This window comes from Gopherus flavomarginatus, chromosome 5 (assembly GCF_025201925.1).
Source record: "Gopherus flavomarginatus isolate rGopFla2 chromosome 5, rGopFla2.mat.asm, whole genome shotgun sequence".
In the NCBI taxonomy this organism is placed as follows: Eukaryota; Metazoa; Chordata; order Testudines; family Testudinidae; genus Gopherus; species Gopherus flavomarginatus.
This window is the reverse complement of record NC_066621.1, coordinates 94922503-94945371: the sequence shown is the minus strand read 5'-3', so window position 1 is coordinate 94945371 and position 22869 is coordinate 94922503. Positions and strand designations below refer to the sequence as shown.

The following is a 22869-nucleotide window of genomic DNA, read 5'->3' as shown; positions in this document are numbered from 1 at the left end:
CCTGTCTGAACAAAAGTGGGCTACCCAGCCTATTCTACAGAGCTGGATCAATTTTCTCTTTCTCTGTCAGAGAAAATTATGAAGACTAATGATCGTGCAGGTGTAGTAGTGCCCGTATGATCTTCTACTGCTTGAACTGAAAAGACCAGTCCTATTGGTTCAAAGGTGGTAAAGACTGGCAAAGATGGCAAAACTCTTAATATAGTCTAGCCACTAGAGCAGCATTTCTCAAACGTGGCCCCAGCAGTTTTTTTGTGTGGCCACCACAGTCTCCAAAGTGCCCCCAAAATTGCTGAGACATGAAGTATTAAAAATGTCTTGTAAATGCCATAAATCATAATACGCACTCATTCTCTTCTAAGTATTATGGTACAGTGCAGGCAGAACTGAACTACACAGACTTTCTTTCAAGTCACAGAGCGTATTCATTGGCTGATTACTGGTTACATCTCATACTACTGTAGCTTCGTAGGCAACTACAGACCAACATCGTTGGCAAGATCACTGCATGGTGTTAGGGTAGGTTGAGATTTGTTCGTGGTAGAAGGTGAGAGAGTTAAAAACATGAATGGGTATCAAACGTTTTTTCAAAATATCAGTACCAGAAAATGACCCTGAACGTAATACAGAGACTGTCCCAGAGGGAGCCACCTGCTGCTAAGAAAGCAGAACATGGAAAGAAGAAAAACGTTTAGGACCAGTGGAAAATGCAGTTTCGTGGTTTTGAAGCCATCTGATTCAGTTTCTGAGTAAGTTTGTAAGAAAGAAATTCATCAAATTAAAATTTACACAATGCAATGTCCTTATAGCATTCATACAGGAGAAGTTGAACAGAATTACTATGGGGCATTTCAGAGGCACAAGCTGTTAAATGATGCAAAAACAGAGTTTGAAAGACAATAATGGCTTGGATTTTTGAGTAAAGTAGATTATATACAAATGGCTACTTTTAAAGTTGCATCACTTTTGGGGAAAGCAAGGAAACCGTTCAGCAACGAAGAATTTGTGAAGAAAATTGTCCTGGCCATACAACCAGAAAATATGCTTGTAGAGAGATACCACTGAGCAATAACACGTTACAGAGGGAGCACAAGAGATCTAGTGAATCTTCTACAAAATGAAATAGCTGAAAAAGTCTGAGAGCCTTTCTACAGCCTGTGCTTGGATGAGAGCCTTAATGTCACGAGGAATCCCAAGATAATTGTATGCGCTCTCTTTTTTTACTGTGATTGCCATTGGTTTTTCTGAAGGTGTTTTATGTCAGTTGAATCTCAGTGACAGACCAACTGGCAAATGGATTTTTCAGGCGAGAGTGGAGGAGTGCCCCCATTCACTTTGACAATCTGTACAGCTTGACAGCTGCTGGGGCAGTGGTTTTGCAAGGTACATGAGTAGGGGTGCTAAACTGCTTCCAAGAAAGCTCAAACTTTTTTTTGTTATACTGTTTTGCCCACCAGGAAGTACTTGCCAGCAAGGCTTCAATGAAAAGTATGAATGAGGTTGAATCCGTAGTAAAAAAGTGCATCAATGCTGTCAAAGCCAGCAGTGTCAGTAAAGGGAGATACAAATCTGGCTGCGAGATACAAGGTGCTGCTGAATTATAATCCAATCTGCTGCCTTAATTTTAATGACAGTGTACAGAGGCTGGCTGAGCTCCAGGAAGAGCTCGTTGAGGTTTTTAACATAGTTTCACTGGAACTGTCCCAAAAGCTGCAAGATCCAGAAGTACATGGTTGTGTGCTCCTTTTGAAAGAGTTTCTACTAAAGCTTGCTTCCTTGAATCTAGAGCTTCAGAAACCTCAGCAAATGATATTTGACAATATTGAAATATTTAATACATTCAGAATGACAATTGCTGACATTGTCCTGCATCTATGAGAAGAACAGGACTTTTTCATTTTTTTTTTTTTTTTTTTTTTTTTTAACAAGCTTGGTCAGTTTCCTCAGCTGTCAGGATGAGAATGTGCAGTGAAAGGTCATCTTAGCTCTAACCAAATACCTGACTATCCTCTCAGAGAATCTTGAAAATAATTTCAGTGAGGGAAACTCTTTCCTTCAGTACTCCTTTGTGACCAACCCATTCAGCGATTCTGGTTCAGGTTTTTTGGCTGCAAACAAACTGCTTTGCAAGACAGATTAGCTTCCTTTGACTCTTTGGATTTAAGCAATCTCAGGTACCTCATGCTGCCAAATGCACAAGAATGCAAGAATGAAAACATACTTCTGCACCCCTACTGCAGCCCAGATCCCCCTCCCACACTCAACCCCTCATCCCCAGCTCCGTTGGGTCATGGACATCAACAGTTTTCTTCAACTGGGTTGCCAGAAAAGAAGTTTGAAAACCACTGGTATACAGCAAAGAGAGATTTTCTTTCTATTACTTTGGGATGAACCATATGGCTGAGAGCAAGTACAGGATGTATTTAATATCACATCTACTGGACCTATATTGGACATGGTTCACTGAAACTATACTCAGCCAAAACTCTACCGAGCTGTTACAAGTTATATTAATATTGATCGTGCAACACAAACTGTAATCACTTTTTACACATACCCCTAATTTAAAACAGGCTTTTTTGAACTCTAAAGTGGTGCTCCACTTTCTAATGATGGTGTGACAGGTTCCCCCGGGTGGTGCCACCTGGAAGTGGGGTGCCACTGAGCCCTCTGAACCATGAGCCTGGGCTCCCTCTCACACTGTGCCGATGTGACAAGTTGCAAAGCCCTCCAAGCTTTCACTTTCACCAGCATTCACACAGGGATATACCCAGCTGCAGTCACATGCGGGCTATCTAACCGCCAGCCTAGGATCTCAGAGCAGTACTATCCTGCCCTGGTCAAATCTGGCCAGTATGTGGGTTTAACACCTGATCCGCCTCTCCCTCAATACAAAGAAGACCATGCACACTTGTGATAACCAAGCTGAGATTTTCCCCAGACACCTTAATCAAATGCACACTGGTTTGGATTAAAACATAAAATAAGTTTAACTACAAAAGGATAGATTTAAAATGATTATAAGTGATCAAAGCAGATTACTTAGTAAATATACAAAACCTCAAACTGATCTTAACATACTAGATAGGTAAGATATGAATTAGCAAATTCTCACCCTGAGTTATAAACAGGCTGGCAGATTCTTAAGGCATAAGATGCCTTGGCTTTTCAGCGTGGGTTTCCCAGGTTTTCATTTACAGGCTAGGAATCTTTTTAGCCTGAGGATCATCAGTTGCCCCAGTTTATTTCTCAGGTGTTTCCAGGTATGTTTTTGTAGGTAGAGTGAGGTTCCCCCCATGTCATCATTTCCCCTCTTTTATATCTTTCCACTTGCTGGAAAGCTGTTTTGCTGTGACGTAGGTCAAGCTGTTTCCATTGTGTAGTGCTATTTCTGAGAGGTTTCTGTTGTACACATTTCCTGGAGTAATCCTTGTGCTTGTGTGCATTTTCTCAATAAGCCGTTAACATTGTCTAGCCTTTTTACTGTTGTACCTGAAAGGCTGCTTGTGGGTATTTTCAACCTCACGTGTTTCAGTAACACATACTTACCCAAACTTCATAACTTCGCATACAACGATAGTACATACAATCTAACGAGATATTACTATCTAGCAGATCAAGACTTTTAGAATGATACTTCACAAGGCATACTTTGTATAAGACATATCCTACATACATGACAGTGGTGAATATTGGGGTGTCAGGGTGTCACAGATGGCTTTTCCTCATTCTCCTAAATTGGCACTGACAGCTAAAAATTAATAAATTCTTCCTTAATACCATTTTGCCATGTAAGGAGTTGCTGGACTTGACACACATGAGACCGAACAGAGGTGGTCCATGGGTTTGCTTTAAAATAACTGCCTGACCTATTCACCCTGCCTGGTATGATCACTGAAATGTCATGTTTTTGTGTTTGAAGTTTCATGTGTCTAAATACTTGCTCCGGACAATTATTTGGAGTGCATCAAAACTAGATATCGAACAAGAATTATTCTATTGACCTACTCATTGCCTCTGAGAAAGATGGATTTCCTATACTGATGGAAGAACTCCTCCCGTCTGTATAGGCAGTATCTATACTGAAGTGCTACAATGGCACAGCTACAGTTGTGCCACAGTAATGTTTTAAGTGTAGACAAGCCCTGGGAGGAAGTCACTTCAATCTGCAAATGGAGATAATCCTTTCTTCCATTGTCTGTCTCATTTCTTTCTTATGTCTGAGTAGAAAAAAGTTCTTAATGGTAGAGACTGCCTCTTCTTTTGTGTTTGTACAATATTTAGCACAATGGGTGCTGATCTCAACGGGAGCCTCAAGGTGCTATCCTAATACTACTGATGATCTTAATTTTCATCTTAAAACCTTTCCCCCCAATTTGAAATCAATCTTTATGGATACAGGAGCTGAGTCAGAGCTCTGCTTAGAAAAGGCTAGCAGCCAGCAATTGAAAGTCTCAAATGTGCCCAAGGATATATGGGTATAACACACTTTGTCGTGTTGCAGTCAGTTCATAAAATGGCTCAGATTGCTGCATCCATTTGACTGTTAGAGATAATAAACTCTAATTCTTCTTCTAGTCTTGGCCCATCTACATAGGGTCAGCTGTTGGAGTCCTTCTCTGTTCCTTTCTGTCTTGAAGCTGTTGTTGTAAGTGCCACAGCTAATCAAACTAATGCTTAACTCTGAGACCTCCAATTCATTAGACAGAAGATGGAAAAATAACCGCTTTGTAAGCATAACAAATGACTGCATCAAATCTTGTAAGATTCTCCTAAGTTATCTCTTGGTCTTTAGCAACAGGTAAACACTTGATGTAATAGCCCTTTTTCTGTAGTGCATGGGCATCATTATCAAATAACTTTTATCTTAGTAGCAAATGTGATGTAGACTATATCATGGTTGTTACTTGGCAATAAGACCTGCCAGTAGAGACAGAGTTTCTGAAATGCATAGCAATTGTTAGTTTTAAACAGCTCTGGCATGGATACATAAGGCAAAAATGAGCTTACTTGGTTTTAATTAGCTTTGAAACTTTCAAGGCTTAACTTCTCTATTAGTGGAGCAGTTGGCAATGTCTTTCTTGAGGTGCTAATCAATTTTAGCACTTGAAGCAGAAGTATGATACATCATAATTGCACACTCTACAGAGTGTGCATCATGTGTGTTAGGTGCGAAAGAAGCATTTAATTTCAATCTGTACTCCTGACAAATTTCTGCTCTGATGTTGTATGAAGCAAACATTTATCAGGTTGAATCAGTTTTTTAAAACTTCAAGATGTTTACGTGTTAATTGCATTTGCTTCTTTGCCTATTTATAGACTTAGTTGTTTATCCTTCATAGTTTTGCATTATATTTTCTAACACAGTTCATAGTCTATTTTCTAAAGAGTAATGCTTAGTCATTACTCTAGCTGCATATTGGGAAAGTCAGAATTGCACAAAAAGCAAAATTTGAAATGTGTAGCTTCACTCTTTTTTTAATTGTTTCCACATTTTTTGCTGTGAATGCAGCTGATCTAGAAATTCTGACAGGGTTTATATTTAATTATATTCCTAATGAGGAAGTAGATTGGTTTGATATAGAGGGTGATGATATTTTGCTAATCTAGCTACTGAAGGATTGGGGCGGGGTGGAGGTGTGCCAGCCGGAGACCACCTACTGTTAACTGGGTTCCAGCTGCTTCTCCGCCAGGCTGGGGAAGGATGGGACTTCCTCTGGAGGCTGTTCTTGTGGGGGGAGATCAGACGCAACTCTGTAGCCAGGAAAGGTACACAGGAAGTTCCGTGACTCCCAGCAGCTGAAGGCTCCCCACAGCACAGGGGAGATCAGACCCACCTCCACCTCCAGGAATCTCTCCTGGCTGCAGAGAGCTCCACAGCTGCTGCTTTCTGAAGACAGCGCAGAAGTGAGGGTGGCAATCCCACAACCCCCCATGTCAGCTTTACAAGCTCCCCCCATGACCTCCTTTTGAGTTGTAACCCTCAGGGTTACAACACCATGACATTTGAGATGTAAAGATCTGAAAATGTGAAATTGATTACTGGTGATTTAAAAACCCTCTGGCTGTGAAATTGATCAAAATGGACTGAGTTTGATAGAACTCTAGCTATGTTCCCCCGCATAGGAGCCAAAACCAGGATTGTCATCTTGAATTTATCCAGTTAATTCTGCATTACCATATAACTCAGTTACTTAAGTCAGCAAGGTGTTTACTGTGTAAAATAGCGTATGCTTGGGCACAAAAGGAGGTACACCTCTACCTCGATATAACACTGTCCTCGGGAGCCAAAAATTCTTACTGCATTTATAGGTGAAACTGTGTTATATTGAACTTGCTTTGATCCACTGAAATGCGCAGCCCTGGCCCCTCCCCACTCGAGCACTGCTTTACTGTGAAATATCCGAATTTGTGTTTTATCGGGTCAAGTTATATCGGGGTAGAGGTGTACTTTGATTTGTACCAGTGCAAGCCACCTTGGACAGGGAAACAGAAAACCCACAGTTAGACCTGAGCTTAGTTTTACAGATGTTCTAAAGTTTGAGAATTACAGAGATCTGCCAGATGTCGGGGGGAAGGTGCAGGTGCTATAACTTTTTGAGCAGCAATTTAAGCAAAGGACAAATTGAAAGGATAACGTGGTGGTGGATAGATCTAAATTTTGTTGTTAAGACATCTTTGCCAGATGTCCCACTTCAAAGAATGGATAGGTAAAAAGACTATCTGAGGTAGCGAAGAATGCAGTGAATATCAAGGCAATTAATTTTTAAAAATACACTGAGTCCAGTTTCATTTTTCAAAGTGTCTCACTTAAAAACATGAATTTGAAATTCTGGTTCAGGTTGCAGCACCTCTTAGGTGAGTCAGACTGTGGTTAAGGATTACACCTTTGTGCTGATCTGGAAAATGTTTGCAAGATGAAAATGTGTCCAAGTTTATAATGGAAAGTTTGAAATGATAAAAGCTTAGAGACCCTTTAAAATGAAAACTTAAACTTAGAAGGATCTTTGAACTTTTTGGGGGGTTCCTCTATCTTGTTCAGTTTTTCAACAGTCCTGACAATGTCTAATACTCATTAAAGGTAACCTGCAAAGCTTTTTAAATTTATTAATGTTTTCAGCTTGACTCATCACCCATGAAAATCCACTGTCAAAACCCTCATCTTTATTATTCTTAATTTAAACAGTGGTTCTGAACCCCAAACTCCTAGGGAAACCTGAGGGACTGTCACTGCTTACTAAACCTGTACTGAGAGGTAGCAATATTTAAGTGTTTGTCTACAGAGTTAACTCAGGCTCTTATTTGAATGTTGCTCCTAACCTCGCTCCTGTCCATGCACAAAACCGTCTCACCTGAGTTTAGTGGTGCTTTCAATCTGAGCTGTCTGGCCCATCATGGGGCATTAGGTAAAGCTTCGGTGCTCCTTTCACTTGGGTTGGTAACTTGCCCATTGAATTTTCAGCAAGGATGTAGGTTAAATCACTTGACTGCTGATAGTCCTCCAGTGCCTTTCCACAATTCCCCTATGTGCCCAGAAGGACTGACAAGTTCTCCCACAATTCACTGGGAAAGAATCAGAGTGGCTCAGGTTACTGTGACACGAACCATGGGATAGGAGCCCAGAAGTCCTGTCATTTCAGGATGCAGAATTTAGATACGGCTGCTCAGACCTGGGCTAGGCTGGTCTGAGTGCTCGGACCTGCGTGTCAGTCATCTGAGTTGCCTCTGAAATGAAGACATACCCAGAATGTGATAGGAGGCAAAATCTCAGACTTCTAGGAACTCTGACTACTATTCTGTGGTTAATGTGTTTATGAGGTCTTTGATATTTCTATTTTGTGAGCGTAAAAAGGGGTATACAAAATGCAAACTTCAAGGAGTTAAAAAAAAAAAAGACAGTTATTTGGGTGACTTGAACAAATGTTGACACATAAGGGTTATCTTTTATTTCAATAAAGCTTTGCAGATCATGGTTAATGGATACAGAAGTCATGATCTACCCTGATGCTTTTAAGATCTGTGTTTTGGATCACAAATGGGAGAAATTACTTGAGTCAAGACTAATTGTGAAACCTACATACAAGTTTACTCTTGTGATTAGTTCAAGTCATGTCAGCTGAAGCTTTTTAAGCCAATAAACTTAAGTGTGCATGATTAACCATGTAAAATTCCTAAAATATTGTATCATCAGGTTAAGGTATGTCGGAAACTCAAACTCCGCTGCAATTACGGCTTAACTCATCAGTTCTCCACTGGGGGTCCATGAGCCGTTTCAGGGAGGCTGCAGGGCCCCACAAATGAAACACGGTGCCCCGAGCCGCAATGCCTCTCCTTTCCCTGTGGGGCTGAACCCGGGAGCCGTGGTGGTCCCCCTCTTCCCTTCTATCTGAAGCCGGGAGTAGCAAGGGACTGAAGCCCTGAGCCCATGGGCAGGGTTGGGGGGGGGGAGCATAGGGTGTTGCCCCCTCAAACTGAAGTGCCTTACCCAGAGTGGGGCAGTCTTGGGAGAGCTCTGCCTCTACCCCAGCTCCCCTCAGGCAAGTCCTCTGGCTGGGTTATAGGGGGTACACCAGAGCCAGGCGGTGCAGGACAGGTGCTCCTCTGACTGCTGGTGCCATGGAGTGTGCAGCTTTGGCATTCCCCCATCTGCTGCTGGTGCCCGGTGTTGCAGCTGCTTCTCAGCTCCCAGCCCCCTTTGACTGCTCAGGCAGCCAGTAAGAGCTACCTGGCTGGGGTGGTGGGGGTGGGGAAACCTGACTCTGGTGGTTGGCAGAGCCCTCGGGGAGCTGCCAACACAGGAGCTCTCCCAGCACACAGCCTCTAGCAACCCCTCCCCTTGCTGCGCACAGCCCATAGCTACCTCCTGCCTGCACCGAGTAGTTTTCAAACTTTCTGAGCTGAGTCCCCTTTGAGTTGTATTTTTTCGGTTGCATTCCCCACACAACTCAAATGGGCTGGGTGGCCTGCTGAGGTGAGTCAGGGAGTGAAGGTGGCACTCTCTTCGTGGACCTAACTGTGTGGAGTTGGCTTGAGTCCCACCGGCTCTCGTGCCCCTCACCCCCCAAAATAAAGTCAAACTGTGCATATACCCAATGGTTCCTCCCGGCCTGGAGCCCTGAGTCTCTCTGCTCCACTCTGGAGTTTTTATAGCATGTTGAGTGGGGCCTCAGAAAGAAAGTTTGACAGTCCATGGCTTAACTGACATCGAGGTTAGGACCATCCAGACAAGTGGTGTAGTTCTTGAATGCTGGGGAATCAAAATTGTAAATTGGCAACATTTTTTCAATCTGAAATTTCATATATGAAAGTGCAATAGACCTTGTTTTAAGTCCTGCTTATATAAATAAATGTTGCCTCTCAACTCAGACAGGGAGAAAGTTTAAAAATAATAAAAGGAAATAAGTTTTAAAACTTGTGATATTCATTATCTCAAAAGATTACTGAGTCCTAGAATTTAGAAAGAGTCAAAAATAGTATTTTTATTTTAGGACCTCAGATTCCTTAACACAGCAGCTTTTGGGGAAACTTCCCACTTGTGCAGTTCTACAAGTAGCAGTAATGAGATAAGCATTAGTACAGACCAGCTGATTGCATTTTTACTCCACTGCCCTCTAATTCTGAGCAGGTCTGTATGATGGTAGTAAAAATAGTGGCCACCAGTCTGCTGTAGTGATTCTACCATTACTGCCACTTAGTGGTGCAATGATGGGGGATTTCTTGAAAATATCCAGAATGTAAAAGAATTAGCTAGGTTTTTAGGAGGAAACTCTCACCTTCTGAAGTATAGATACCAGGTTTTGAGTAGCTCCATGTGTGACAAATTTATGAAAATTAATGACCTAACTTTCATATTGGTAAATTTGCATATAGCTATAGACACTTCATCTTCAAAGTGTGGCTTTACTGCTTGTGAAAGGGGTTGTTTGACAGCCTTGGTAAAATAAAAAACACTTGGCAGCAGGACAAACTTCCTGTGAGTTGGTGGTGCTGGCAGGGCAACTTTGTTTTGGGTCAGTTCAGTCTCTGTGGCCCTTGCAGGACTTTACCTGTCTGAATCTGCTAGTTATTACAAAGTGTGGTGACATGGGACAAAGTTTAACTGAGGAGGTATAATTGAGACCCACCAAATGCCCTATAGATGGGAACAGCTTTGAATCCTTCTGAGTTGGGCTGGATTGGTGATCTCCAGGAGAGAGGCTGTAACTTGTTAGTAGCATCCTGAGGGATCCAGGTCCCTGATAAGTGCTAATGTTTCTTCTTCAAGAATAAGACTTGCTTTTTGGAAAGACAAGCTTACTAAATTCTGGTCTGTCTTTTTGGAGCTTACATGCACAGGATCTTCTCTTCTCTGGACGTATGGGCAAAGCTTCCATCACACTATACAATTAAGTAGCTCACACTGTTCTCAAAGGGACAGCTTGCTAACAATACAAACCGTTCAAAATACACTAAAACAAATGTTGAACACAACATCCTAATTCATTTTAAAGTGTTTTCAATGTAAAGTTACTAACAATTACTATTATTACAGGGTCTTTACACTTAGGGGTCATTTTACAGAGAGAGACTTACATAAAAATTCCCCATTTGGTGGAGGAGATGGGCATAAGCAGGTTTTGAACCTGCAGACCTATAGTATGGACCCATTTCCTTTTGGTAGTAGAAGCAGGCTCTTTATCCTATATAAGTATGTATACACTTCAAGCTGGGAGTGCAGTTCCCTCTAGCTCTCATCAAGATAGCATGGTAAAACTAGTGTAGCTGCACTGGTGGGACGTGCTAGCTACTCCGAATAAATGCATAGGGTCTCAGGTGAGTACATGCTTGGGGCCGCTAGCCCATCCTGCTGCTTGTGCTGCCATAGGATACATTCTGTTTGTAGCATGCTAGGTCTGAGAGCTAATCTGAGTGTGTCTCCTTGAGCTGGGAGTTGCACCCTGAGCTCAAAGTGTAGACATAACCTCTGTGCACCCATATGTAGAGGGAAATGTAACCCACTGGCAAAGTGGGTTACAAAACTCTGTGTGCACATTTTGCAAATCAGGGTTTTCATCATGCTACCTAATTTAAAGGCAGTTGAAATTTCCCCAGTTCTTCCTACTTCATCTCCAGCAAGTTCCATTCATTTGCCTCATTCAGGTGGATATTGGAAGCTACACCCTACTTAAGCACAGTTGCACTGTAGGTTAAGTTTCAGAAATAGCATTAGTAACACAATAAAAGGAATGAAGTCTCATTTACTTTAATCCAGCTTCATGGGCACACTAATGCAGTCTTCCATCTAACTTTCTCCCTTCATTTCCTTTAATTTATTTGACATGGATTTTTCTAAAACCAAGTAACACAGTAGTATTCAAGTTTAATTTTTGAAAGGCTTGCATTGATAATGTAACCAAAAAAAAATAATTTCCCACAATGCGATCTGCACTGCTCTCTGTGCTAAATGGTATAATATGTCTTGTAAATTTCACCTAATTGTTTCCTGAGACTAGTGCTGAGTTTTCAAACACCGAACTGAGAAGGACTACCAAATATCTTAAACAGCTATTACTTCTTCTCTACTGTGAGGATCTGCCTTGATCACGTCAATATCTATGTAGCTCTATTGGACCAACTGCTAGAATAGTGCAAATAGCAGCTTTGTCTATCTAGAGCAGTTCACCCTGGCTTCAAAGTTTGCCCAATTATGGTTGGGGTTGCAATATTCTGCAGGCTGTAAGTGAGGCAGGTTCAGACTGCAGCAGGAAAATATTTAATCCAGAGAACAATGCTGGATTTCAGCCTCATTTTGACACTGTGCATGGACATTTTGGTCTAGTCCGAGTGTAACTTGCAAGACTGGTAGGCTTGTGGCTATTGTATGGAGCTGACCTGCTTTCTGAGAAGATCCAACTAAATTGCTGTTCATTCCAGATATATTAGGCTATTGGAGGTTTAAATATATCAAAGCCTATTGACTATGCAATGTAGGGAGTTACCTTCTCATCATCTTTCTGTCAGACTGTAAAAATCTCTGTGTTGTGGTCTCCTCTCCAATTCAGTGGAATGAGATGGTGGGGAGTGTGTTTTTCACTGAATAATGGAACATGTTGACAGATTTTTGTCTAATTCCTAGCTTTTAAAAGTTTAATGAACAATATTCTGTTTATAATATGTTGGAAACTTTCAGTTAACTATCCTTTTTCTAATCAGTTTTTTGATGCAGGGTTTTCTCAGTTCAAATCCATAGCTTTGGTCACAGATGAAAATGAGTTTGGGCTGGCATCTCATAAATCCTAGAGAATTATTGTCCTATATTGCAAAAATTGACATAATTGACTACTTTCCTAAAGTTTCCTATGCTTGTAGATTAAAATCACTATGATGGTCACGTTTGCAAGGCTCGCTGCATCTGTCCCCCTCTTGGTCTCTGAGTGTACCCTCACGTATCCTGGAACAGAATTCCATAGTTCTTCCACTCTTACGCTAAGCTCTTGGCTAGAGTATTTGTGTATTCATCATGCTTACCCAGCAGATTTGACTGAACTTTGGCACTTGGATTCTTCCATTTGGGACTAGTGGTGGTGTGACTTTCCCCTGGTGTTATCTGGACCAGTGATCTGCTAGGTCATGCCATCCTCGACTCTGGGAGCCAGCCTTACTCTGCTCTCCTGTGAGAACCCCTACTCTAAGACTGTTCACGCACAGGCTCTGGTATGTAAGCTGCTCCCAGCTACTCGAGTGAGCACTTTTGGCTAGCCGTTGCTTGGATTGTTCAACTGAATGACACTAGCCAATATCTCCGGTCCCAGACACAACCTAGGAACCTCTGTCTTGCAGTGTCCAGTTATGCCTGCTGGATGTTGCAAGCTTATATGAATTCATCAATTTAACAAAGAAATTTGATATGTACCAGGCTTGTTATCCCAAGGGGAGTCTCTGACACACTTCAAACCAAATGCACGGCTTCAGGTAGAATAAACAAACAAATGTATTAACTACAAATGATAGATTTTAAGTGGTTATAAGTCAAAGCACAAGAAGTTGGATTTGTTCAAATGAAATAAAAGCAAAACGCATTCTAAGCTGACCTCACACTTTCAGTGCCCTTACAAACTTAGATGCTTCTCACTGCAGGCTGGCTGGTTGCCCTTCAGCCAGGCGCTCCCCTTTGATCAGCGCTTCAGTCGCTTGGTGGTGGTGTCTGTAGATGGAGGTGGAAGAGAGAGCATGGCAAACATCTCTCCCTTTTATCATATTTTCTTCCTTCTTGGCTTTCTCTTCTTTCAGAGTCAGGTGAACATTACCTCATCGTAGTCCCAAACTGAGCAAGGGAAGGGGGATGACTCACTCGAGAGTCCAACAGATCCTTTTTTGGCCAGTGTCCTTTGTTCCTGTGAGGCTGGGCTGGGTTTGTTCCGTACATGCCCTGATGAGGTGTGAACTGCCCCTCTGCTCCTGGAAAGTTTTTTGCCCGGGCTTATTTTAAGCCATGAGGACACATTTTCAGCCTCATAATTATATACATGAAATTACAACCCATAACTTTACGGTAGCAACAATGCTCAGTGCATCATGAGCCTTCCGAAGACACCTGACATGACAAACTTTGCATTGGATACCATACAGTCGTATTATAAGGATAAACATGGGGATGCAGGGCGTTCCCCCGAAGTTCAGAGTGTCACAGATGGTCAATGACAAAACAGTCTTCTTAAGAGAAGAGTATTTTGGTTTTAACTGTAGGACCAAAACAATTAAAGAGGATTTTTAAACCTGCCACAGTTGTTCTCCAGGGTGCACAGGTCTCTTTCTGTCTTGGCATTGTCTCTTGTCCTTCAAGTGTTTGGGGAGACATGGCTTATCTCTTTCTTTCCTGCATGTTTTTTCCCTGATATCCCATATTAAACTGAACCAATATATTTATACTTTATTACAGAGCAGCTCTGGTTCATCACAATGATCTAGACCAATGGTTCTCAATCTATTTATCATTGAGTTGCATCCAGTGCTACCTATATGGTCCTGAGGATGTCACATGGGCCTCAGCTCTGTGCTGATTGGGCCGCAAGTGGCCTGGAGGCTCAGGCAGAGAACCATTGAACTAGATTGACTTGTATAACACAAAGCCAAGTACATCACCCATTAATCAAAGCCGTAGCTTGAGCTGTAGCATACTTTTAGGATGACCTCCAGTTGTGATTTAAAGACTTAAAGAGAAGGAGATTTTATTACATCCCCAGATAAGTTGTTCCAATGGCTAATTCCCTCACTGTTAAATTCAAACTGAAAATAAAGTGCAAAATTTGTGTCAAGCTGCAACTTCCAACCACGGGATCATATTATGCCTCTCTCTGGCAGATTAAAGAGCCACCTACTATTTGAAACCCCTTCCTCATGTGGAAACTTTGTAGATCATGATCAAGTTGCTTGTTGTTCTTAAGGGACTCAATTTAGTTTATCTAGATCTCACTGTAATATGGTATATTTCTCAGAAATTGAATAATTTTTGTAGCTGTCTTCTGAACCTTTTGCAACATCCTCTTTGAAGCATGAATGCTTGAACTGGAGGCAGCATTTCAGTAATGGTCCCACTAATACCATATTCAGAGGTATTGTCTTTCCTGCTCTTGCTTGACGTTCCCCTGCTTAATGCAACAAAGGATCTTGTTCTCTCTCTTAACTGCAGCATCACATTGGGAACTCATATTCAGTTGGCTATCTATCGTTTCCCCTACGTACTGTCACTGGATTCCCAGGATACTCTTGTAAGCGTGACTTACATTATTTGTTTCTAGACATGTAACTTTACATTTGGCTATATTAAAATGCATGCTATTCAAATGAATACATTTAGGAAGTGATCCAGGTTAGTCAGCATGACTCATCTGTCCCCTTGTCTATTCTTCCAGTTTTTGTTATCTGCAAATCTTAATAGCAATTCTGTACTCCAGATCATTGATTGCTATTGAATAGCATTGGACCAAGAACTATCAGATGACTGTTCTCCATTTACAATTACTTTTTTGTAATCTGTCACTTAACCAGTGTCTAACCATTTAATATGGGCTGTTCTGGAACAATTTACATGAAGATGTGGTGGATTCTTCAGTTTAAGTCTTTAAGGTTGGATGTCTTTCTAAAAGATATATGATCTAGCTGAATAAGAAGCGATGCATGAATTACTGGGTGAATGTTATGGCCTGTGCGTTGTTGGATGTCAGACTAGGTGATCATGATGGTCATTTCTGGCCTCAAAAATCTCTAGGACTTTCTGTTCACGATTAAAAGAATAGCAAAATTGTAGGCTAGGGCAGATGTGCATTGGATAGAGTTCTTTGGCTGGTGCAGGGAGGAGAGGCTGTGAGGGGTATAGGAGGAAAACAAAAAAGTGTTTTGGTGCCTGCCAACACATGGCTTTGTTGATTCTGGTACTATTACCTTGAGAAACAAATGTAAAAATAGGCACCTTCTTTATTTGACACACATTGAATATAGTGTAATAGTACTAATATGTTGCTACAGGAGCTCTTCAAAAATATGAAGCAAATATATGAACCTGTAGAATGCTCCATCTTATTGTATATTTCATTCTCATTAAATGTAACGTTCTATATACATCAGAAAAAGTGGTGTTTGAAAACCAGTTTTTCAGTCAGCTTACCAAGTAGCTTGTGCAGATCTTGCTGAATTGTGTTCACCAATTAGTCTACTCAAGGAGTGCTTCTACCACATGTCTAGTGTATCTTATGAATCTCATGTAGTGTACAGTTCAAACTGATCCACCTAAGTTGGTTAAACTTTTTTGTGGGGTAGGGTTAAGAGGAATAGAACTGAGCAGTATTCTGCAAAACTGTTTTACAAATTTTCAATTTATTTCACTCTTCCAGAAGTAGACAGGGCTATGTCAAAATCAAAGTTAAAGCACAAAATGCATTCCAGTCTGTTTCAAAATTAAGCAAAAAACAGCAAACCAAGAAATTTGACATAACATGTCATTTCTTACATCTGAAAACATTTTATTGGGAACATTACAAACCAAAACCCTCAATAAGCATGCTTCAATTAAAAGTAATAGTGAAGCAAACTAGTTTCAAAGCATTATCTGTAATATTACTTGCCCCAGAAGTTTGGTTGGGGGAAACAGGGCTCAGAAAAGAGTTATTCTACATCTAAACTACAGCATGCATTAATAGTGTTCATATGGATGGAAATTACTAACCTTATAAGATGTCCAGTAACATCTTTGGCAAGCTGTAACCCTGTACAGTGCTTCCCCCATTGTCTCCATGCACCTGTCATCTAAAAAGAGAATAGTGTTAGGCTCTCAAATCTTTATGAACACATCACCCAGATCTCAATTTGGTGTAGGCCTAAATTTCTTCTTTTAATGACAGATTCCAGAAACAGCAAAATCCTTACATTTCAGCTCTATTTCTGTTAAATAGAAAGTGAAATATTCAAAATTAAATCAGGAGCTATAGGAAAACTATTGATGCAAGTATGATGAGATCTGGAGAGTATAGGTTAACTGATCTGGTATATGTAGATACATTTTTATGGATTAAGAGAAACCATTCTCATTGCTGATGTGGAAGACTACAGTTGGTTAACCTCCAAATTTGAGACTGATGTCTCAGCTAACAATGTAGACCAGTGTCTTTCAACCTTTCCAGACTTGTTTACCCCATTAAGGAGTCTGATTTGTCTTGCATATCCTAAATTTCACCTCACTTGCTTACAAAATCAGACATAAATACAAAAGTGTCACACCGCACTATTACTGAAAAATTGCTTACTTTCTCATTTTTACCACGTAATTATGAAATAAATCAACGGACTATAAATATTGTACTTGCATTTTAGTGTATCATATATAGAGCCGTATAAACAAATCATTGTCTGTATGGAATTTTTTTGTGCTGACTTTTGCTAGTGCTTTTTATGTAGCCTGTTGTTATATAACTAGGCAAATATTTAGATGAGTTAATGTACTCCTTGGAAGACGCTGTGTACTCTCAGTAGTCCATGTTGAATACCTGTGTGGTGGAATAGAGGAATACAATAAGGCCTTGTCTAAACCAGTGGTTTTCTAACTAGGGTCTCTGCTTGTTCAAGGAAAGCCCTTGGCGGGCTGGGCTGGTTTGTTTACCTGCTGCATCTGCAGGTTCAGCCGATCGCAGCTCCCAGTGGCCACGGTTCGCCGCTCCAGGCCAATGGGGGCTGTGTGAAGCGGCGAACTATACCCTTGCTCCCTCGGTCCCTGCCAGCGGACGAACTCACTCTATCCCTGCAGCTCCTTTTATATGGGCCTGCTGAGCCCTGATTGGCTGCTCCCTGCAGCCTCTTTCATGGTTGACTGCATCCCATACAACTGCTCGAGACAGGTTGAATGACTTCTCCACTGCCCTTTTCTGGGGCGGGGGATGGCAGGGCCATGAAGCGTCCAGCAGGAGGCTTTTGGGCCTAATCCACCCCATCACAAATACGAAGAAAATTGGCATGTAAACTCCCTCCATTTTTGTGATCCGTTGTCATTTGCCTCAAGTACTGTATCATAAACATGCTAAATATTGACACTAACATGATAGACCTTTTTTTGATAGAAACTAACATAATTGTAAAGCTGAGTGCACTCTTCTTCCCCCTTCTCCCCCCACTTTGTACTTCTATTTGTGAAACTACATTGGAGAATCACACGGAATCCAAATTTCTTTATACCTGTCCTCTGCACTATATTATAATGTAAACTGCCTATCTTAATTCTTCAGACTTGTATATTATGTATTACCACCTGCTCCTTTATGCACCTTTTGACTTTTAAACAGTACTATAAAACAAAACCAGCAGTACTTTTCTGGAGAGATTCTAGTGAACTCCATGTATTAGGCAGCCTAGGATCTTTAATTCTTTTCCTCCCTGCAAATTTCTGTTGCCATTCCTCTTCCATTTGACCTCTTCACTCCAGATGAGTGCATTGTGACTTTACCTTAATACAGGCAGGTAACCTAGTGGGAACACAAGTTGAAATACTTACGGTAGGGTGTCCTGGCCATGTCTGAATCTTTCCATAGCGACTACCTGCTGCCATATGGTAAAACGCAACTCTCTGAATATAGCCTCTCGTTGCTGGAATTCTGTGACTCGAAGAATTGAGCAAAGTTTTCATTGCCTAATTAATGCCATTCCTGATAGCCTATTTGGGTTGTTTTCAGTGTGTGTGGCGGGGACACACAACCTTATTGCATTTCCAGCTCTCGAGGGAAGCTGCAGTTCAGAATACTTCTACTATAACTAAAAATATAGAAATGCTCAGGATCAACAAATGTTCATTAATGCCACATCTTGAGTCATCATGAATACATCATGACTGAACTATTGCGGGGCCCCTTAAATCTTAATTTGCTGAGTGACATTTTTATCAGCAATATAGTAGTAAAGACAAGTAGCAGAAATAATGAAACCCATTCTCTAGAAGTTTGTGGGGTTTTTTTTGTTTTTTTAACTTAGTTTTTCATTTTTTCTTTGTCCTGTAACATAAATGTGTGGGAGGGATGAATCTTTTCTCTCTGTGATGCTGGCCATTTGCTATAGCTGAAGTATTCTGGGTCGCTTGAGGTCCCTACATATAAACTTCTTTATTTGAAAGAGATGTAATGCTGCAAGGCTGTTCACATCCACAATATAAAAACAAATTTACATACTGTTTTTAAACATTTTTTAAGCTGGCCAGTTGGTACTAACATGGATGCTAAACTAAATTACTTGAATCTTTTTATTAACAGAGTACAAGTGCTTCTATTTTTCAAGCTATGCATCTCTTAAACCACTGGTTAATACCAATCATTGAAAGGTATAGATGCTTTTAATCCTTTCAAAGTAAATGTTTTTTCTTGGCACATATGGGTTTTAGTACTGTGCTGGTTAGGACTGATAAAGAGATTTTTGCACAGATTGTAAAATCGATTCTGGATATCTTAATACCGTAACAAATGCTCTCACGTTAGTACTGCAAGACAGAGCTTTTGTGAGGGATAAAGTGATAAAAATGTTTCCTGTAGACGTTCATGAAACTTGACTCATGCAGTTAAAATTTTTCTAATGTGACTGAGGCCACTTGTCCTGTCCATGCACAGCTGATTCATTGAGACAGAGGAAGTACTAAGTTATCTGATTATGTTCCTGTTTGGCTTGGATGATCACAAGGGTAATTTGATCAGAAATAACTGATAGGGGAGTGGGTATTGCTAGTATTGGTCTCTGACTTTTTGGCCAAGGCTGCTGATTAAATCAAATTACTCCTGACAAGGATTAAGAGGTCTTGGTGAGATGTAAAACTTTAGAGCCTGCAAGTCCACTTAGTCCTCCTCCTTGTTCAGCCAGTCACTCAAAGAAGTTTGTTTACATTTGCAGGAGCTAATGTTGCTCACTTCTTGTTTACAGTGTCACCTGAAAGTGAGAACAGACATTCACATGGCTTGTTGTAGCCAGAATCGCAAGATATTTACATGCCAGATGTGCTAAAGATTCATATGTCCCTTCATGCTTCAACCACCATTCCAGTCCATGCTGATAACTGGTTTTGCTCGATAAAGCAGTGCAAACTGATGCATGTTCGCTTTTCATCATCTGAGTCATCACTAGCAGAAGATTGATTTTCTTTTTTGATGGTTTGGGTTTTATAGTTTCTGCGTCGGAGTGCTATTATTTTAAGACTTCTGAAACATGTTCTACACCTCATCTCTCTCGGATTTTGGAAGGCACTTAAGATTCTTAAACCCTGGGTCGAGTGCTGTAGCTATCTTCAGAAATCTCACATTGGTACCTTCTTTGCATTTTGTCAGATCTGCAGTGAGTGTGTTCTTAAAATGAACTACATTGCTGGGTCATCATCTGAGACTACTGTAATATGAAATATTTGACAGAATGCTGGTAAAACAGAACAGGAGGCATACTATTCTCCCCCAAGGCGTTCAGACAAAATTTAATTAACACATTATTTTTTTTAATGAATGTTATCTGCATGGAAGCGTGAACTCTGGAATGATGGTCGAAGCATGAAGGGGCATATGAATGGTTAGCATATCTGGCACATTAATACCTTGCAGTGCCGGCTACAAAAGTGCCATGTGTACGCCTGTTCTCACTTTCAGGTGACGTAAATAAAAAGCAGTCAGCAGTATCTTCCGTACATGTAAACTTGTTTGTCTTAGCGATTGGCTGAATAAGAAGTAGGACTGAGTGTATTTGTAGGTGCTAAAGTTTTACGTTGTTTTGTTTTTGAGTGCAGTTATGTAACAAAACAAATCTACATTTGTAAGTTGCACTTTCGCCGTAAAAAGATTATGGTACTTGTACGAGGTGAATTGAAATAGTATTTCTTTTGTTTATCATTTTTACAGTGCAAATATGAATACAAATATAACATGAGCACTGTACACTTTGTGTTGTGTTATAATTTAAATCAATATATTTGAAACTGTAAAAAAAATGCAGAAATTGTTAATAAATTTCAGTTGATATTCTATTGTTTTACAGTAGATTAAAATTGCTATTCATTTCTATTAATTTTTAATGACAGTGTTTTTGAATTGTGAGTTAACTGCAATTAATCATCAGCCCTAATAATTACCTTAGCTGGCTAAAAGTAACAGTTCAGTTTTCAGAAACAGTAGAATTTTTGCCATAATAATCACATGTGCACGGCTACCTAACAGTGTTTATTTGTGTATTCTGCCTGTTTGTGGTGCAAAAAATGTGCTGAACTGGTTACACAAATCACTCAGTACAGTGGTTCTCCAACTTTTGTACTGGTGACCCCTTTCACACAGCAAGCCTCTGAGTGTGACCCCTCTCCCCTTATAAATTAAAAACACTTTTTTATATATAACGCTATTATAAATGCTTGAGGCAAAGTGTGGTTGGGGTGGAGGTTGACAGCTTGCGACCCCCATGTAATAACATGACCCCCTGAGGGGTCCCGACCCCCAGTTTGATAACCCCTAATTTAGTGCCAGCTATACCACTGGCTGATTACAGATTATTTTGACATGCTCTTGCTGTGTTGCAGATGCTTATAGAGTACTTAAATAGAACATAGTATGCGTGTCAGTAATCTTTAATTGCTATTTCATTTGTTTTCAGTTTGGAACAGGATGGGGGTATAGTTTCTAGCTGGGTTTGTAGAAAAATGACACCAGGCCGGTGGTCTTCATGTAATTCAGGAATCACAGAGTCAGGAGCAGCTTTGGAGGTTGTTTCAGACTATTGGAGTTGACTGCTATAGGCTCTTGGGAGGATGCAAGCATGACTCCCATATGTTTTTGTTTTTTTCAGGGAAGTATTGCTAAATCACAGTGTGTGTATTGAGAGAGTGAACCCCCATAATAGACATTTTTTGAGAGCTGGGGGTTTAAAGTAAAATATGGCACCAGGATGATAAGATATGATAGTGGAAGCCATTTTTTCATAGGTCACTTTCAGATTGTGGCTAGGTATGGTGCTCAACCCCTGAAGAAAGAGGAGCACTTCACTACCTTAGAGGAACTAAACCTGTTTCTGTGAGGTTCTTTCATAGAATCATAGAATATCAGAGTTGGAAGGGACCTCAGGAGCTCTAGTCCAACCCCCTGCTCAAAGCAGGACCAATTCCCAACTAAATCATCCTAGCCAGGGCTTTGTCAAGCCTGACTTTAAAAACCTCTAAGGAAGGAGATTCCACCACCTCCCTAGGTAACCCATTCCAGTGCTTCACCACTCTCTGGGTGAAAAGGTTTTTCCTAATATCCAACCTAAACCTCCCCCACTGCAACTTGAGACCATTACTCCTTGTTCTGTCATCTGCTACCACTGAGAACAGTCTAGATCCATCCTCTTTGGAACCCCCTTTCAGGCAGTTGAAAGCAGCTATCAAATCCCCCCCTCATCCTTCTCTTCTGCAGACTAAACAATCCCAGTTCCCTCAGCCTCTCCTCATAAGTCATGTGCTCTAGCCCCCTAATCATTTTTGTTGCCCTTCGCTGGACTCTTTCCAATTTTTCCACATCTTTCTTGTAATGTGGACACAGTACTCCAGATGAGGCCTCACCAATGTTGAATAGAGGGGAATATCACTTCCTTTGATCTGCTGGCAATGCTTTTACTATAATGCAGCCTAATATGCTGTTTGCATTCTTGGCAACAAGGGTACACTGTTGACTCCTATCCAGCTTCTCGTCCACTGTAACCCCTAGGTCCTCTTCTGCAGAACTGCTTCCTAGCCATTCGGTCCCTAGTCTGTAACAGTGAATGGGATGCTTCCGTCCTACGTGCAGGACTCTGCACTTGTCCTTGTTGAACCTCATCAGATTTCTTTTGGCCCAGTCCTCTAATTTGTCTAGATCCCTCTGTATCCTATCCCTACCCTCCAGCGTATCTAGCACTCCTCCCGGTTTAGTGTCATCTGCAAACTTACTGAGAGTGCAGTCCATGCCATCCTCCAGATCACTGATGAAGATATTGAACAAAACTGGCCCCAGGACCGACCTTTCGCGTACTCCATTTGAAACTGGCTGCCAACTAGACATGGAGCCGTTGATCACTACCCATTGAGCCCAATGATCTAGCCAACTTTCTATCTACCTTATAGTCCAATCCTCCAGCCCATACTTCTTTAACTTGCTGGAAAGAATACTATGGGAGACCTTGTCAAAAGCTTTGCTAAAGTCAAGGAATAACACATCCATTGCTTTCTCCTCATCCGCAGAGCCAGTTCTCTCCATAGAAGGCAATTAGGTTAGTCAGGCATGACTTGCCCTTGGTGAATCTATGCTGACTGTTCCTGATCACTTTCCTCTCCTCTAAGTGTATCAGAATTGATTCCTTGAGGACCTGCTCCATGATTTTTCCAGG

At 41.0% G+C, this 22869-nt stretch overlaps 1 protein-coding gene across 6 annotated transcripts in view; it reads left to right on the top strand.

Moving 5' to 3' along the window:
* The window catches only part of NUMB (NUMB endocytic adaptor protein), a 130362-nt gene that overhangs the window by 12098 nt on the left and 95395 nt on the right, over positions 1 to 22869 (top strand). The window lies entirely within an intron of this gene.